Raw genomic sequence first — 6,979 nt, forward strand, 5'->3', positions numbered from 1 at the left:
GGAAAGTCTTGTGCTTGAAAGTTAAGATGTACACAAAAATGGGGTGTGGGAATCTCAAAATGATACAACATTTAGTTTGATGGTAATCTCACCGATCGGTTGGAGTTATTTTCTTCTCTTCTACGTTTTCAGCTCCCTCTTTTGAGTCTGCTCTGGTCTGATTCCAAAAATTATCATGAATTTGAGTTTTATGTTATTCATAAAATAACCACATAAGGTAGATCTTAAAAGAAAGTCACCAAGACATATTACAATCAAACTTGCCAAAGTCAAAGATAAAGAGAGAATTTTAAGAGCCTTTAGGGATAAACGAAAAGTCATCTACAAAGGAGAGTCAATAAGAATAAGCTCGAACTACTCGGCAGAAACCATGCAGGCAAGAAGGCAATGGGATGACTTATATAAAGCATTGATGGAAAAAAATTTCCAGCCAAGAATCATCTATCTAGCAAAACTGTCTCTCAAATATGAAGGTGAAATTAGGGCATTTCCAGATAAACAAATGCTCTGTGTGACAATTTAATGTTTATCCTACACGTCTGCAGACTGTATGTTGACTCTGATAATCTTGTCATGTTGGGTCAGTAGAACGTGTTGACATCCCTTCCTCCTCCATTGCATAAAGTGCAGCATGGGTGCTTTTGCAGAAGCAGGACTAGAGGTCATTGTAGACATTTCTTGTATTTTGTATAATTATTCAAGTTCAATCTTGGCTGCTTCATTTGGATAAGAATAAACTCGGTACTCTATCCTTTTAAGAGATGAGATGGGAGGGTGGCTGTGATGGTTAATGTTAAGCGGTAAAGTGTAACATTAAATTTCGCTTTTGTTTAATCCAGAAATATACATAACCTTTTTTTTTTTTTATTTTACATCTTTGCTCATTTCTTCTACCACATGCTGATTTTACAGTGGTAAGTAGATCTCCTAACTTATATACATGATCTTTCTCATTTCTCAATGGATAATGAGCTTTTTATCTTAATTCTTGGGCACCCATGTGTAACCATCCCTTTTGCAGTCAGTAAGAAACCAAAATATATCCTCTATTTAACAATCTCCTAGATTCCTTCAGCCCCTTTGCCATTTCTACCCTGGGACAATAACATAGTTTTTGGAGCCTCTTGTGAAAGTCTCTAGGCATTTATTTCTGTATGGTTCTGTTCTTGATTGCCACCTTTGGGGGAGTTCATTTAGGGGTGCAAGAATTTTATCATGTAGATTTTTATTTTATTTTCTTTCCTCTAATATGGATCAACCATTTTAGGTGGTAGCATATGATCAAGATCCAATGGTACTGAAGGAAGAAGTCCAAGCTGCGCTGAAGGGAATGGTGAAAAACAAGGTTCCAGGAACTGATGAAGTAGCAATTTAGATGTTTCAACAAATGGATGCAGTGCTGGAGGTGTTCACTCATCTATGCCAAGAAATTTGGAAGACAGCTACCTGGCCAACTGACTAGAAAAGATACATATTTGTGCCCATTCCAAAGAAAGGTGATTGAGCAGAATGTGGAAATTATCAAACAATATCATTAATACCACACACAAATAAAATTTTGCTCAAGATCATTCAAAAGTGGTGCGGCAGTACATTGACAGGGAACTGACAGAAGTTCAAGCCAGATTCATAAGAAGACATGGACTGATATCAGATGGATTATGGTTGAAAGCAGGGAATGCTAGAAAGATGCTTGCCTATGTTTTGTTGACCATGCAAAGGCATTTGACTGTGTGGATAATAACAAATTATGGATAACTTTGTGAAGAATGGGAGTTCCAGAGCATTTAATTGTGCTCATTTGGAACCTGTACATAGACCAAGAGGCAATAGTTCAAACAGAACAAGGAGAAATTGCATGGTTTAAAGTCAGAATGATGTGCGTCAGGGTTGTATCCTTTCACCATACCTATTCATTCAATCTGTATGCTGAGCAAATAATCTGAGAATATGGACTATATGAAGAAGAACAGGGCATCACATTGGAGGAAGACTCCTTAACAATCTGAGATATGTAGACGACACAGCCTTGCTTGCTGAAAGGAAAGAGGTCTTGAAATACTTACTGATGAAGATCAAAGACTACAGCCTTCAGTATGGATTACACCTCAACATAAAAAAAGCAAAAATCCTCACAACTGGACCAATAAGCAACATCATGATAAACAGAGAAAAGATTGAAGTTGTTAAGAATTTCATTTTACTTGGATCCACAGTTAATAACCATGGAGGAAGCAGTCAAGAAATAAACAACACACCGCGTTAGGCGAATCTGCTGCAAAAGACCTCTTTAAAGGGTTAAAAAGCAAAGATGTCACTTTAAGGACTAAAGCATGCCTGGCCCAAGCCATAGTATTTTCAACTGCCTCATATGCATGCAAAAGTTGGACAATGAATAAGGAAGACCGAAGAAGAATTGGCTTCTTTGAATTATGATGTTGGTGAAGAATATTGAATATACCATGGACTGCCAAAAGAATGAACAAATCTGTCCTGGAAGAAGTACACCCAGAATGCTCCCTATAAGGAAGGATGATAAGACTTCGTCTCACATACTTTGGACATGTTATCAGGAGAGATCAATCCCTGGAGAAGGACATCATGCTTGGTAAAGTAGAGGGTCAGTGAAAAAGTGGAATACCCTCAACGAGATGGATTGACACAGTGGCTGCAACAATGAGATCAAGTATAACAATGATTGTGAGGATGGCTCAGGACCAGGCAGTGTTTTGTTCTGTTGTGCATAGCTTTGCTGAGTCGGAACCCACTTGATGGCACCTAACAACAACAACAACAAGATACATATATGTACATATATGTACACATACACATATGTACATACATATATACAAATGCTTCACTGATTTTGCTTCTCTAGAGAACCCAGCCTACGATGAGAGAGATTCATGGAAAAGGATTAAAAACAAAATTTGATGAACAATAGGATGTGCAAATTGAAGGAAAAGAGGGAGCCTTTGGGTGTTGGGAAATAGCTAGAAAAGAGAAAAGGAAACTAGAGTGGAAGATAAAGAGATGTTATGAGATAGTAGCAGATTTTTGTTATTCACATTTTATAAAAGTTTGGTCAAAATGAGAACTGTTGCAACTATTTTCTCTCCATCACCCACTCACTTCGAACCTCACTTTTAGGTTTTGGTAAAAGATGGAATATTTTGGAATATTCCGTGAGTGTTTCATAAGTTTGTCCTCCTCGTAGTAAATGCTTAGTTCAGGGCCTGATTTCAGAGTTTCACTCTGTTCAGCAAAAGCACAAACTTCTCTGTATCTAAAGAAAGGGAAGAATGTTGTCTGTAGGGAAGTGATACCACTGATATTTCAAGTAAGAATTCACCATGGCAAAAGGGTATGTCAGAAGACTTAATTTTCCAAGGTCAATAGGGGTGAACGTACCCAGGTCCTTAAGAGAACAAGAATGGGTTGAGAAACTCAGAGTATTTATTATGAATAATTTTCTTTCATCATAGGTGCATATGAAAACTTTACAGTAATGAAGAATACAGAATTCTCATTTATTTGGGAAACAAATCATAGAAGATTCTTTGCAGATTTAGTTGCTACGAAAATGGTACTACATGGTACTAAGTTCAATGTCATCATACCCATCGTCTTTTCCTTGCCCCAGGACCAGTGAGAAACATTTGCCTTCCATCCTAGGGTTGGCAGCTTCGCTAGGAGGCTGCATAGAGGAATCTGAAACAGAAAGGAGAATTCTGGTTACAGTGGTGACACAAAAAGGACAGAGAACCATGGCGGAAGGAGAGACCAGTAAAAAGTGGCCAGAAAATATGTGTGGGCACCTAGTGCTTGTCTGATAGGCTAGAGCTAGCACATACCGACTCAAGTGCTCTCTGCAAAGCCTCATGCTGATCTAGACTGTTGGTAAGAAGATGGGCCAATAATGACGAAGATTGGGGGAGAGATATAAGCATTCTTCTTCAACACTAGGCTAGCCTAATTTTTAAGGAATTGGGGCAGGAAGTCCCCTCTTTAGATACCTCAGCACCTTACTAAATAGACACTAAACAAATAAGCTTGACCTCAAACTATTCATGAGAACACTTCCAGGTCCTCTGTCAATGCCAAAAGAGGACATCTTGATGAAATCTCCCAGTCTCCTGCTCCCCAGGGACCACATGCCCACACCTAAGCATTAGTCCTGGTATTAAGAAATGATAATCTTTACCACTCTGTTGAAACACTGAGAGGAATTTATCTGTTTCCTTCTAGTGCTGAGATTTTACTACTTTCTAATTAAAGCACGGCATATTTTGCATTAATAGTCAGCAATTTCAACTTTAAATGTTTAGGTTACATGTTTCCCAAAACACACCAAAATAACTCAGAAATTCAGTTTACCTTGTTATTAAAAACACTTCCCAGATTACCTCTCACAATCTGAAAAATTTTCTAAATTTATTGTCAGAACACATGTCTCAGCTAGGGTGTGAAAAATATGCACAAAAGCTCTGTAACTCATTGTACAGACCTGTCCATGTCCCAGATATGGTGGGCATGGCAGAAAGAACACAATATGCCCCTTTTCAAGATGAGATAAAATAGCTACAATATACCAGGAAGAGCTTCCCTAAAAGCTGCACTCTGGGTATATGAAGCTACCCAGGTTGCGATAGCGCAGGGAAAACAAACGAGAATTGGAGGGCCCAAACTCACTTTTCCTATGGTAAAGGTGTAAGACTACTACAGGCATAGCTGTCCACTCACCTGTCTGAGAATACCTGGCACCATCTCCCTCCTCTGCGGAAAAATGCTTCTCGCTTATCCCAGGGGTCGGAAGAATTTCAGGAACAGGTAACTCTTCAATATCATCATAAACATTTTCAGTGGCATGAACTTGATTTCCTGAAGGCTCTGAAATTGGACAAAGACTTAGGTGGAATAGCAAAATATTGGTTGGACTAAGTGGTATCCTGTCCCTTCTAATGCAAAGATTCTACTGGCTGATAAATACAGGCCCCAGAATCCAAGGCTGTCCGAAAAGTACCTGTTTGATCTCAATATTCCTGTGAACCATTAAAATCTTCAAAATATTTGAGTGTATCAAGGTCAATGATATTTTTCTAAAATGGCCTCTCATACCACAAAATCAGCAAAAGACTCAACAAAAGCTTCAGGTACTATTTTAAACATATGATAAAAGAGTTGCAACACATAATATGTACATTATCAGTAAGTGAGGGAGGATGAATCTGAATCAAAAGAACCCAGGCTACACACTTACCCCTGAGGCTGTGAGAGACACAGAGCTGCTGGGGAGAGGGCAGCCTGGGTATCACCCAGAGACTGGAGATCTCACCGATTCCAATCACAGGAAGCCTGGGTTTCAATTCCTTCCAGTGCTGTGTAGACCTCAACAACTCATTCCAAAGAGCCCTTCTGGATATACCTTGTCCCAAGGGCTGTCCATCTCTACTACTGTGGAAGGTGCAGGGAGAACATTCTCCTCTCTTAGGCCCCTTGTAAATAAGAGTTCCTGGTAGTTGATAAGTAAAACAGTATGCACTCCATGTATTCTAGGGCTTTGTAGAAGTCAATTTCTTTTTTTTCTCAATATACATATAAACTACCCCAAAACAAAAATATCACACTATCTCAGGGTAAGAATCATATTTCCCAGTGTTCTCTCCCAGCATGAATTTTTTGAGGTTATTAGTTTCAAATGTCATCAAAACAAAACAAAAACATGGTCTTTGAATCTATAACAATACATTAGATGCATGTCTATGGCTGAGTAGAAGTGAATACAGAGAACTGAGCCTGATCTTTCTCTTTCTGAGGCGACAGAGCAGACAGAGAGAGGAAAGAATTGTTGCCATCTGGAGAGAAGAGACACTTCTCATCCCAATCACAGAAGAATGTTCTCTTCAGATGTGATTCTCCTTCTCATCCCCACCGTTTAAGGACAGAGCAACTCCTCTTACCGGGGGCAGATTCAGGATCTGCATTCTCCTCATTGTTAACTGTGTAATATGGCAGCTTAGTCAATGAGTCATCAGGCAGTTAGTTTTACTGGTAGGAAGAAAAACATCAAAGACAAAGAGCAAAACTTTTCCCACAGGTTCAGAAGAAATCTCGAGGCTTTAGACTAGTAGAAAGAGGGCTTGGTGCTTCTACCTTGAAAGGACGCTGCCATGTGAGGTTGTGTTAGTTGTAGTGTCTGTGCTTGCTGAAGGTGTCTAAACCCATAGCCAGCTTATGAACAGTGTAGAGGACATAAGATACATACCTGAGTTGTCCAACAGGCCGTCCTTCTCTGGTTTTAAAAGGTAATCAATATCCTCGTACAAAGCCTCATTGAGAGCGTCTTCAAACCCTGATAAGGCTGAGGAAAGCAGCACAAGTTCAGAGACTGCCCTGGAAATATTCCCCTTACAAATAGACAAAGCTATCAGTGCTCCCCAGTGCTCACTCTTGGAGAAACCCCTCTGGGCTCCAGGCACCTTTCTTTAGCCTTGTGTTTTCTTGTGCCATAACTAGTTTTCTTGATGCTGATTTTTTTTTAATTAACTTTTATTAAGCTTCAAGTGAACGTTTACAAATCCAATCAGTCTGTCACATATAAGTTTACATACATCTTACTCCCTACTCCCACTTGCTCTCCCCCTCTTGAGTCAACCCTTTCAGTCTCTCCTTTCGTGACAATTTTGCCAGCTTCCCTCTCTCTCTATCCTCCCATCCCCCCTCCAGACAAGAGTTGCCAACACAATCTCAAGTGTCCACCTGATTTAATTAGCTCACTCTTCATCAGCATCTCTCTCCCCCCCGCTGACCAGTCCCTTTCATGTCTGATGAGTTGTCTTCGGGGATGGTTCCTATCCTGTGCCAACAGAAGGCTTGGGGACCATGACCGCCGGGATTCCTTTAGTCTCAGTCAGACCATTAAGTATGGTCTTTTTATGAGAATTTGGGGTCTGCATCCCACTGATCTCCTGCTCCCGCA

The sequence above is a fragment of the Loxodonta africana genome, chromosome 4 (genome assembly GCF_030014295.1).
Source record: "Loxodonta africana isolate mLoxAfr1 chromosome 4, mLoxAfr1.hap2, whole genome shotgun sequence".
NCBI lineage: Eukaryota > Metazoa > Chordata > Mammalia > Proboscidea > Elephantidae > Loxodonta > Loxodonta africana.